This window comes from Chroicocephalus ridibundus, chromosome 1, assembly GCF_963924245.1.
Source record: "Chroicocephalus ridibundus chromosome 1, bChrRid1.1, whole genome shotgun sequence".
Taxonomy (NCBI): domain Eukaryota; kingdom Metazoa; phylum Chordata; class Aves; order Charadriiformes; family Laridae; genus Chroicocephalus; species Chroicocephalus ridibundus.
In genome coordinates this window covers 219,198,727-219,211,420 of record NC_086284.1, presented here as the reverse complement: position 1 = coordinate 219,211,420, position 12,694 = coordinate 219,198,727, and the positions used below count along the sequence as shown (strand labels likewise).

At 44.1% G+C, this 12,694-nt stretch overlaps 1 protein-coding gene across 2 annotated transcripts in view; it reads right to left on the bottom strand.

The window, feature by feature from the left end:
* UBE2H (ubiquitin conjugating enzyme E2 H) overlaps window positions 1-12,694 on the bottom strand; it is a 52,970-nt gene that overhangs the window by 32,993 nt on the left and 7,283 nt on the right. The window lies entirely within an intron of this gene.

Genomic DNA, 12,694 nt, shown 5'->3' with positions numbered 1-12,694 from the left:
GGCTGCTCGAGAAAGGCTGGGAGATGCATTAGTCAAGTTGAGAAGAAGCTGGCACGCAAGATTTTTTAAACACAAAAGGAAGAGACTGGACTTGATGAAAGGGAGTCAGAATGAGTCGTGACCAACACAGCTTAGCTGACGTTCCTGTGCGTGACCATAACACAACATAGCGTTGCCTCCACAAGCACAAGATTTCTTTGAATCTCAGTAAAAAATGACACACAAGAAACCAAGAGAGTTTAAGTGCAATTAGTCCATCATGATAAGCGACTGTCAATTGGCAAACTCCTTAAATGGATCCCAGCTGGAGCTGACTGCACAGTTTGAGGAAGACATCCAACCAGAAAGGACTAGCAAAGAAGACCATGTACAGAGCCGCGATACAGGCGCACAAGGCCCTGGGCTTCTCTGGGGTAAGTGGAGAGGTGAAAAGGTCCCGACAATACGATTGCACTGGTCTCCTCTGACCCGATGTTCTAGCCTCCCAGAAGAGTTCAATGTAAGCTGCTCACCTGGTGTGAACAAGGTGGAAATAATCGGGAACCTTGCACTCTCAGCCAGCCACTGAGCCAGAAGCCACAGAATTCACTAGGCTGACATTTAAAGTCAGTCACGGGGGAAACCAGAGTCAGATCCAGAAGCATCGAAGGCGACAGCAGTTGTAGTTTACATGGCCATACATCTGTCTCTAGGCTAAACCACTAGATATAATATTTGCATTGCTACAGCCTCCATCAAGAGAAGTTTGTTACCATGGCGATTGTACGTACTGGTGGGAACGGAGTATTTAATGTACGAATAATAATCAAACTTCTCAAACAAGCAAGAAATTTCAAGTGTGCTTTAAGTGACACACCAGAACGAGAAAATACGATCATTTCTTTTGCCAGTTGTGTTGGGTACACTTGATTTCCTCTTTGTGAGGATTCAAGAAGTGCCAAAACGCTTCTGAAAGAGAAACCATGGTTGTAAAACCACAGAATTGAGAGCGTGACCCCAAATGTGTGCTAGACCTTACACCAAGCTTAAGATTTAACCGCATTTGGGGGGCTGTGCCCCATCACAGGTTTTACAAGAACGTACCAGGTCTGTTAAAAGCAAAATGCTTTTCACGTGTTTGTGCAGTTGGAATATTTCACTAATTTAGACTTCCCAAAGACTTGCATGATTTTAAGATGCGGCCTTTTCCCTCAAGCGAAGCTTGCTTTAGGTTTCTATAGACTTTACTGAAATGCTTTTTTACTCCAAGAAACCTACACAGTCATTTGGAAACTGCAAGCGTGTCAAGCCACCTCAGCAACAGCGACATAAAACCCCAAAAGTACAAACAACCATCTCCTCAGGCAGTAAACCCCTTGGGACGTGACATGTTTGTAGTCAAAGCAGACAGATGTAGAGGAGGTCAGCAGCTGAGTTTTGGTAAGAGCTTTTATTTAGCAAAAAAAAAAAAAAAAATTTTAAAAAAAATCTAGAAGTACCTCAAGTTCTTGATTTTAAACAAGATAAAGAGTTTAAGGAGAAAGCGTCAAAGCAAGTATTTTCATTCTCGTAAATTCAGAGTTCTATTCTGTTGAACAACAGTTTAATTTTAAGATCAGTTACCAGTTCTGGAACCAGAGTCCCCATCCTCTTTGCTCCCCTTCACCAGAATCTTTTCTTGCCCACAAGGGATGCTGAACTGGGCCACAGAGACTCCCAGAGTCACAGGCTGATCGCCTGCGTCAGCTTGAGCTACATCATAACACTGCATTGAGAAAGCGTTAAATACGCGAATCCTGCGAATTGTTTTAATAAACACTTCACACCAGGATGTCTCTTCAACAAAAAACCCTGAAGTTCTCTCTAGAAGAGGCTTCACATAAACTCAAGCTTGAACTATTAAAACAACGACGGGGGGAGGAAACACATTTAAAGTCCTGTCTAGGATCCCGCTCCCTTGGAATCAGGATACCGTATCACAGCAGCTCTCCGTGGCCTGCCGGGAACTTAATTCAGTAGAATTTTTCCTTTTTTTTGTGTGTGTGTACAGGCACAACAGAGGTGAGGCTCACCAGGAAGCGCCGGTTTAGCGCAAAAACCCTGGCAACACACCAAGAACTGGCCCATGTGATAAGCATATGCGATGAGAGCAAGACGGTTAGCTGCTCGAGCTGCCTTTTTAACAAGCACAAAAGGGTTTGGCAACACGACTGGAAAGATACCTGTGGGGCACCTACTTAGACGTATTGCCTCCACTTGCATTAAAACCGGATCCGTGGAAGAGGTTTGCTTTGCTGACCTTTGCTATAAACCTAATGGAGCCGACAGCTGGAGCGGAGTAGCTGAAACATCAGAGCAGAAACAGAAGACAGAGCTGTTCCATAAGCACCTCTTACACCAAGGATACAAGTGATCTAAAGTGTTGTGTTGTTTTGCAGAGTTCCTTCCAACCCTCCACCCGCAGATGCGAAAGCAGATGGAATAACTTAATGATGTATCTCTTGCTCAGTGAGGTCACACCTGCACTCGGGTTTTTTTTTTTTAAAGGGTTTTGTAAACCATAGTCATCAGAATTGAGACAGCAACAACTATTTGAAATGCCAGCTAAAGCAAGCTGTGCTTAAACTGTGAAGATGACTCCAAATCCAGAGCAAGAACTGAAGTGGACAGTGACAGTGAAAATTAAGCAGTGCTGGTCCTCACAAAGCTTCTTCAACTTGAAGCATTCAACAACAATTATTGTCCTGAGCTTATGTGCTTAACATCAAAAATCCTAGTAGTGAACTGCCACCCATCTGGGTGTTTTCTGTACCAACCAGAACAGCAATAAGGTCTCTCAAAGCCATTTTGGAAAATATTTCTCCCTCTGAAGAATAGGGCACAACTGACATTTGCTTGTTACGGAATACTTTGCTACTTGAGCCAGAAGCTGCAGCATTTCTGAGCCTTCCTGCAGAATGGTTGTCATCTGCTAGTCCTCAAAGAAACAAGCTTCAAAACAAATCTGAGAAAACACTTGTATTTCTACAGCATGGGTGTAGGAAATAAAAGCAAACCGAATTTAGAAATTAAGCTAGAGATTAGCACAATTCCCTTGACCTCAACTAACACAGGAGAAAAGTCACTGTGGGGCTTCAATCCAGATTTCCCATCACCCGTAACAGTCCAATCTGAAGTAACACATGATGCTCCACCACATACAGGTGTTCGTTTCAGGGTGGATCATACCCTTAGGCACCTGTGAATTTCTGTTCCTTTCACACCACTTTATTAGAAATATGTTTTTTCAAGAACAAGTTAAATTCTGCTCTTCTGCTGATTCTCAGGTTCAGCAGACAACGCACAGACCGGCTCCATGAGCAGGTGGTAAATCATCAAGGATGAACATCGCCCTTGGGGCTGTCTACCTCTTACCTATGCAAAGGGGTTATGTCCATTAACAAAATGTTGTCGTTAACAAGTCTGTTGATACAGCACCCGCACCTTGTAAGGGCACATCTGAAACCCGTGATGGGGAACCTAAGGGCAGCGTGCCTTTTATAGACCGCTTGCAAAACCGTGAGGATCAGATTTGTCCTCTGTTCTACAGCAAGGAGTCCCAACAGAGCCTGCCAGAACTTCTGGAGGGATCAGATTTGCTTCTCCCTTCCTCAGTTTTGTTAAAAGGTATCTCAGGAGCAATGTTGTAAAGGAACAGCTCAGACAGGATTTTGCACGCAATGTTGTGTTTTGTTTCGTTTTTTTAACCCAAACAAATGACCCGAAGGACAGAGTGAGAGATGACTTTACTCCGTATCTAAATCACAGAACTGGTGAAGTTACGACAACCACGACCACAGGTTCCAACACAGACCATACAATGTTTTCTCTCAAACCAAAGCAGAAAAAAAAGTAAAAAAAAAAAAAAAAAAAGAAAAAAGTGATTTAGGAGGAAGACCTTGGTTACACACAGCCGCTGAAGCTAACAGACACTGTCTTCTTTCTTTCTAGGTCATATGCGAAATAAAGAGAAAACACCAAACAGTCCCACGTACCAGGAAACTGCAGTTCAGTTTTGCAAAAAGGTGTAGGAGCTTCCTGCGTGCCACAGCTTTGTACACAAAATGCCTACAACAATCCAATAAGCCATTGTCATCGCTATTAAATCAATTATCCCCTTTATTCTTAATATGTAATGAGAGCAGCGAGGCACTGTAGCCTATTCAGTGCTTCCTCAGTAGATCCCACAGACAGATCCATCATCCCAGTGCTGGCTGTAACCAGACAAGATGCACAAGGCACATGGTTTTGCCCCAGCTTAATTTTGATGAGTCCCTCTGGCCACCTGTATTTAAAGGTTTTATTTATAAAGGTGGGTCTATCACTCAGCTTTCCACCTACTCCAGGTCAGGTCAGCTTCCACTGCAGGTATCCGTCTCGAGAAAATACTGATAGACAGATGTTTCCAAGTTTAGACAGAGGGTCAATATATGCCGTTACCCATCCATCAAGCTCTAGCTGCAAACATGGCACGGCTTCGTCAGTTAATCACCAAAACACCTGCAAAAGTTCACTTCTTTACCAGCCCTGGAAATTTAAGAAATCAGGCTGGTGTTTTGTTAGGCTCAGCAATTCCTCTTGCAATTCCTCTTGCATTGCCTTTTGCATCAAGAAGTTAAATACTCGCCCGCAAAAGAGTATTTTAAAAGTCTCAAGTGCTTCCGAGGGGTTTTTGGCTTTTCCCAAAGGATTATCTGCACAGGATTTTCCTGAAGTTTAAGGTATAAAGATACATTGTGTTCAAGAGGAAGACATGAAAGAGCCATACTTGGAGACTAACAATGATCCCCACACGAGCTTCCTTGTGCAACGGAAAGGCAAGCTTTAGGGACGCGGCAGAAAGGTTGCCAAGGAAGGAGCCTAACAAAGCGTTTGGGGCTTTGTTTGGAGATGTGAATGCACCAGCAGGCCCGAGCTCGCCAGCCGTCAACAAAACCGCAGCAAGGCAGAGCTGGGGTGGCACTGGTGCCCAGAACGGAGGGTGCCCTCACCCTGGGACACCCGCCACGCTGCATTCAGTCATGTCAAATACCTTTTTTTTTTTTTTTTTTTTAACTGTTTCTAGGCTTTGAAGACCAGGACTTCGCTCAGCAGCTGCACCCGAAGCAAAAGCCAAGTCATCCAGGCTATTTCTCAAGCGCCGTGGCTTTCTCTAGCTATGCGAAGCCTCCAATCTCAGCTGCTCACAGGAAGGCAGGGGTTTATCAAAGCCACTCTGGCACAAGTGACACCACCACAATCAGAGGAAGGGAAAAAGGTAGGTTGTTTTGTTTTTTTTTTTTTTATAACATGACCAGCAGAACAGCAGAGGGTGTTGCTGAAATACAGGAACACATAGTCCTCGTTGCTGTGGCCAGGCGGTTTCCTCTGAAAGCACCTCCGAGCTATACAGATGGAAGGGCTGGAGAGAGACTGGGAAACTTCCCTGGAAGGGTTTGGAAGGTGCTCTCACAATTCCCCATCTTAAAGCACTTTGAAGAAAAGCTTCCCACCCAGCAGAGGCACCAAATCCACTTCGAGAGTGGAAGCAGGACAGAGGAGCAAGTTCGCACCTGCTGGAGTCAGGAGCTCCTCATCACCCGGCCCTTCTGCTTCTGATCCAAGAGCTTGTTCTAGCACATCTGCTCAGGCTTAATTATCCCCCTTCCCTCTCAACTCCCTAACGAGAGGCACATCAGTTATCTGATGACAGAGCCCAGGGGAGTTTTACAAATTAGCCATCCCAATTTATGTCCATGTATTTCTGATAGCTGCAGGAAGAACACTTGCCTCAAGGTTTCCTGCAGGAATAACAAAACCTGAAGTTTGTTACGTGGATCAAATAATAACAACAAAAAAAGCAAACAATTTAAAACTAAACTTTGTAATTGAGTTTTGCATACATCACTGTAATACAAGCCACACTATCAATATAAAAGCTATTGTTAGACCACTGCTATTCCCAGCTTTTAGACTGTTATAGACCTTGAGAATGAAGGCAGTGCTTTCTCATAATTAGTTAAATTCAGCTGAAACAGAAGATTCCTTGACATCATCTGTTCGGATCACCATTATAGAAGGGACAAAGGAACACTACTGCTACTGCACTAAAAACTAATTAACACAGTTTAGTCGTTAGCGGGTGCAGCTGCCTGAAAAGTGGGATTTTGTCACCGAGTTTGAAGTATCTCCTCCTTCAGAGATGAGCTGAAAAAAACCCCCAAGCTTACACCACTACAGAACAAAAAGCCTAGTGCTGACCTCCGCCAGATGCTCTGAATTACAGGTGACCTCTGGCAGACCCAGTGAGAATTTCAAAGACACACATTTATCACAGCCTTCTTTAATAAATCAGAACTAAGCAGACTTGACAAACTTTAAGCCATTTCGGATGACAATATTACTAATCCACAGAAAACCCCCAATTAACCAGTGTGCTACTGCAAATAAATAGAATCCCGAAACAACCGAGGAAGTTAAAATAAAGGACAGCTTGGAACTGCAGAACCAGCACACTGCTCCCAGCAGCCTTGAAATTTTCCCTCGTACTGTCAGAGTGACTATTTCCCCCCCTCTTTACTCATCTCTGCCATCTTGACAATTTTAGCAGAGATGTGGGGCTCGAAAGAAAGGAGGTGGGAACACTCTCCACTTTAGATGTATTTTAAGGTCGAAGAGAAAAGTGCTTCCCCCCTTTGCTCCGACTGCAAGCTGTTCCCATCCCCAAACCAGCGCACATCTCTGGCAGCAACCAGAGTGCGGCAATCCACAGCTTTTGGGCTACAGCAGCAGCCAACCAGCATACATGGGCAAACAAAAACTAGACAGGCTTCTCTTCTTGGCCACCTGGAACCACTGTCAACCCAGACTGGACTCAAGCCCTTCATCTGCAGGGTGAGAAGCTCCACACCCTATTACTAGCTCAGCAAACTGCTTATGCTCTTCCCTAAAACTCCGTCTCCGCTTCATATGGTGTTATTCGGGAACTTTGCAAACAAACCTCAGTGGTATAACTGCTCTGTGCGATTAAAAAGAAAAAGCAGACAGGGATTTCAACCCTTGAATTCAGCAGATGTACAATGCATTGTAGGGCGCAGCCCAAGCAGACAGCCCAGAAATAGGGACCGGGCAGGAGGCTGGATACAAAGCCTCACACTTCTGGCTCATACACTAAATTTAGTCCAGTCTGGTAATGACCTAAAAACAGTTGATGTGGGTTTCTGCGACGCATGTGGCAGCCTGGTCAGCTCCATTCAGTTCCTGAGAGAAGAACGTGCACGCTGCAAAGTCCTGATGCCTTTTGGGTGAATACAGGAGAACTCAATGGTGAAAAGCAGTTATTGATTCACACCTACATACAATGGCTTGGACTGAGACAAGCGGTTTCAGCTTCTGATCTATCCTATATCTTGCCAAAGAATTAGGGGAACATTCCCCCCTGCAACCCAGGTGTTTTACATGCTCTTGACCGCAATTTTTGTGCGTTAAGGAAAATAAGCAAGAGAAAACTAACACCAGTGACAAGGCACACTTATTCGCAGAAGCACATAACCTGCCAGCTCAGGACCCTCTCTCCTTTACGGAGCTTTTCTGCTGTTTGATCTGCCTTGTAAAGGAGAGTAAAAGGCATCAGCATGGTAGCACCATACACCTGACTGCGCAGCCTTTCCCTGGGTGCTCAGCAACAGATCCCCAGCTGCTATTTGAAATAAAACGAAACCTACAGAGGATTATGAAGTTCACCTATCCTAAGACTCACTTCTTGTGCCTTCCAAGCCTGCAGAAAACTGTCGAGAGAGAAATGCACACAGAATATCCCGAAGTGTCCTAATTACACCAAACTTCAGGTAGCAGCGAAGAAACCTGTGACTTTGGAAGCCACCAAGAGGCACAGAGGACAATTTAAGGACTCATTTGCTACTGAGCTGAATGTATTCTGAGACTCTTAAAAACTCACACTAATGCAACTCCTGACCTTGAAGAATCCTGTTGCACCCCAGCCACACTGAGCAGGAAGCCTTTGCCAACAGATAAACTGAAGTCCAAAAAAAAAAAAACCAAAAAACAAAAGGAAACTACATCAAATGCAATATTCATCAGAAGAGGACTAAAACTTTTGGCTCTAACAAGACAGAGATGCTGGTTCAGGCTCAAACCAGCCAGTTATAACTTAAGCTGTTCTCATACACGATCCCCACTTAGGCAATCAACTCCAGAGAAACGCTAATGGAGAAAAACAGTTTGTAAGGCCCCGAAGCCACGTGTACAATGTTGAGACGAGGCACCAGCAGCACCTGGGCTCTCTCGAGGCACCTTTGCGTGACAGCCTCAAATCGCCTTTGCTGAATCCCCACGCAGACAACAACCCCACAGAACACATTTCTTGCTATGACTGAACAGGCGTAACAGGCAAATCTTCGCCTAACCCTGAATCTTTTTCCGATGCATCACGCTGAAGTGATGGAAGATTTATTTTTCCTTTTCACAGTGAACTGACATTTAAAAAGCTACAGCAGGTCAGTCTGAAAGGACAAATTTTCAGCAAGCAGAAGTCACCGTAAAGGTGACTCAAGGGACTGCACCTGAGGATCTGCACAAATCGACGCGTGTCTGCAGGAACCGATGAGAAGCAGCTCAGGGAAAGGAGCTCCCACATTGGCATTTAATCGCTCCGAATCCTAACGCAAGAATCTAATCCCCTAGCTTCAACGTACGCCAAGAATCAAAAACACCACTCTCCTGAACAATCTATACTCTAAATCTGTAAAATTGAGTTTAGCAACAGAGGATGGGCAGATGGTTTAATCGTCCGGTGGTCAATAAGCCTTGCAGGACTGAACATCAAGTTCGTTTCACTGGGTCAGCAAATTTTCTTATTTCTTTTAGACCATACGCACATTTGTGGAATGCTTTTAAATGCAAAACAGTGCCTTCTCACAAATGCAAGGGCTTAGCATTAGGAGTACGTTATTGCTAATCATTTCAATTTTACAACATTTTCTGTTTCATTTGGCAAGATGTAAGTCTCAATATTATGCTGGGGAAATTCAAGCAATGACCAACAATTAAAGTGGGGTTCACAGTTTAAACGACTTGCGGAAGCCGCGGGAGTATATTTCTTCAGTCTTGCACTTAACCACAAGTAGTGTTTTGAGATTCTCCCCCCCTTCCCCAGCTGCTAGTGCTGTGGCTCTTCTCTACATGTAAAACACGCTGCTTTTGCTTTCTGTAAAGTTAGCAGAGCATGGCTATTTACTGGTAAAATCTCCTCCTTCTTGATCCAAACAAGGCAAGTATTTAAACTTACCTTTTCAGGGCAACCTTCTGGTCACACTGCCAACATCAAACAAAAGAAAACATGGCAGAAACCATGAAGTAATAAAAAAAAAAATCTAGATTATGACTAACTTAGAACTTTCTCAGCAGCTGCATACAAGCCAGAATCTGTTTAAGTCCAAGATCTCGGAGCTTTACACAAAACACACGAGCTCATTATGATGTCCACAACTTTTAAAAAAGCGTGAGGCAGCCCCGGCCATAAGCTCACTTGCAGGGCGCAGTCGCTCCTATCAGCCACGAGAAGGGTGAGTTAACACCTCCCTGCATACTTTCCCTTTCAAGGAACGCAGACTCTGGTAGCGAGTTACAAGGATCTGATTTCTGACATCTTAACTTTTCAACTGAGCGTCATCCCCCCCACCAGTCTCTCACAGCCACATTCTCCTCTTGGGATCTAAGCTTACCCCAATAACCGTGCACGGATTCCTCCCCTAGGCCAGGAGTATTAAGTTACCTTCGATGCCAGGCCTGTTAAACAAAACGCCGATCATTTAGCTTCCTTATTTTCACTGCTTCCTTCATTTCACAACTGACACAGTGGCAGGTTGAAAGCCTTAAAAAGAAAAAAAAAAAAAAAGAAAACAAAAAAAAGCAGAAGGTGGCTTCAGTAGCACCAAGGAGTAAGTCAGTATAACCATGCTGAGTCACATCGCAGTTAGATTTGACATTTCCAGGATAAGTGCTTCACTCCTAGAATGGTTCTTTCTTTATTTCAGCCTTGTTTACTTTACAATCCTGTCATACAAATTAGAGGATTACAAAGCAAGGCCATCACCAAAAACTTGCGTGGAAATCAGTCCGTGACATGCAGTTTGTTTGTAGAAGAACGACAACTGCGGCTGCCAAGCATGAAGTAGATGCCTTCAAGAAGTATCGCAACACACTGCTACGGAGGACACATCTCTCACCCAGAACAGGAGCTCAGGAGGAAAGGAGCCCAGTTATTGCAAGGTTTAAAACTTGCCTTGCTGCTACGTGAAACCAGCGCTTTACACACATTCATATTCAGCTGTGTTGGCTTTGAAGATTTGAGGGGGAAGGTCAGTGAGTTTGAATTAATGGTATTAGACGGAAGAAAAACATAACCGGTTTCATTTGCCTTCAGCAGAAAGGAGAGCGTAACAGAGCATTAGCTTCCACCAGCTTCCCCTGATGAAGAAGCTTTCATTGAATGTATCACCAGGGAGAAACCTCTCCCCACCCCTAAAAGGAAAGAAAAAGAAAAAAAAAAAACCCCAAACAACTTTTCCCAAACAAAAGAGCTCGGGAACCGCCAGGACACAAAAGGCAAGTTTTGAACTTCATCTATCACCAACTCTATGCCACGTTCTGTTCCTCCAGGTTTCAAAAGTAACAGGTTCCTCTCAGTGCAGATCTCCTAAGGCTGATACTGGGTTTAACGAAAAGCCAACAGTCCCCTTCCCCAAATGCATTTAAAAGCCAAACCCATTTCTTTTCAAAATATAAAAAGATCTGGCTTCAAGCCATTCACACTTGACAGAGCAAGACTTAAAGGAGCAGCTTCATTTGCCCCTAAAACCAAGATGAGTCTTAACTCTTCAACCATGTCCACCCTGGTGATCGAATAGCTTCGTAGCACAGTATTAAAATACCATTTCAATCTAGAAACACCCTTAAGAGCGAAATGGTTTTCAATCTCTGGTCAGACCTGGGTTTATGTTATCATGCAGTTTTTCTACTGCAAAAGAAAGGGTGTCTCGTGGGAAATTCACTCCTGCCCCGACGTGTCGCTTCGCAGCTCCAGAGCATGCCTGGTCCTGCCACCGTCAAGACAAAACAAAACAACACAGCCCACCAAGAAATGCCAAAGTGCTTAAGTTAATAATTTATCAATCTTTTCAACTTTGCATCTAATAATCTACCACGCCAGAGGTTAATCAGGGACACGCAGGCCTGATTTAGTACCACATGCTGACTTTTACCTTTTTTAGGGGGTATGCTTGATAACTGTGTAAGTATCTGATCCTACCCTAAACCCTGATCGGTTTTAGTCAAAATCTCAGACTTTACGGCCTGCCAGAGTCTCCTTCTCCAGTGCAAACATGTTTAGGCTTACCTTCCAATGTCATACCTTGCTCAGGGGCCAGGAGCAGGCAGACTGGACGCTATTCATCCTCTCTCAATACCATTCATTCATTATGCATACCACTACCTCATCCCCTCTTGTTCACCTCCGTTCGAATATAGTCTGTCCCAATACAGTCATTATAAAAGGTCCACAGACGACTGACTAGAAACAATCAGCTGTTAACATGGAGAGTACCCAGGCAGTCGGGAAGGCAGGAATGATTTGCACATCTGTAATTTACATGCTAAGTCCCCTACCACCGCTCTCGCAGAAGAGAGCGCTCAAGGCCAGGTGAAAAGCCCACTGGAATTTGGAAATAATGCAAAATTTATCTAACAATCAACTGTCAGCTTTTAACCTCAACCTTTCACAGGGGATGACAGATGCCTCCAGGGTTAAGCTCCCCTAAAGGGCAGCAACTGTCATAAATGCAGACTTTTCCTAACGAAGACATTAACACAAATTTAAAACATTCATTTTTAAGGGAGTATCACAAAAAAATTATTGAAGCCAGCTACAGCCAGATAGTGCTAAACGTTTCAGAATAATCCACCCAGACACTATTTGTACAATCTCAAAGAAAATATTTTACGCTTCTTTCTTCATTTAGTCCGAGGAAAGCACGCACCAGTGAAATACAATCATTTCTGGAAAGCAGCGCCTGACCCTCTGAAAACAATCAAAAATGGCTATCCTAAAAATCCCTTCCTCACACTGAGTCACCAGTATCTGGAAGTCTACACCACCTCCTGTGCTTTCCTGTCTGTGGATCACGCAGAATATACAGGCATGCTCTGTAATTCGCAGTTTAAAAGGGATTAGAGTCGACAGACCACCATCTCCTCAGTTTAAAAACGATACACGCAGATTCACCCCTCCACCTGATTTGAAACACCTAATGCCAAGAAAATGGACTGTGAGTGATTTGGCTTCTCTTGGAAGGCTGAATCAATTTGCTTCAGGGAATAAGCCAAATGATTTAAGACTAGAGGACAGCTCTTGGAAGCTGCAACGGTAACAAAAAAAAAAACACCCACAAAAATAGTATCTTACTCCTGAATCCAGTACCAGCCCCAGTGTGCAGAGAATCATTAATGGCTTCACAAGCCCAAGAGGCAGTGAAATCACTTTTTTCCAAGAGACTAAATCCACCCTCAATCTCAGACAGATCATTATCAGAGAGGCTGAGGAACTGGAAGAAGATGGAGACCGAAGATGAGGAGATAGCGTTTAGAGGTGAGCGGTCACAAGGCCGAAGGGACTGAGCTG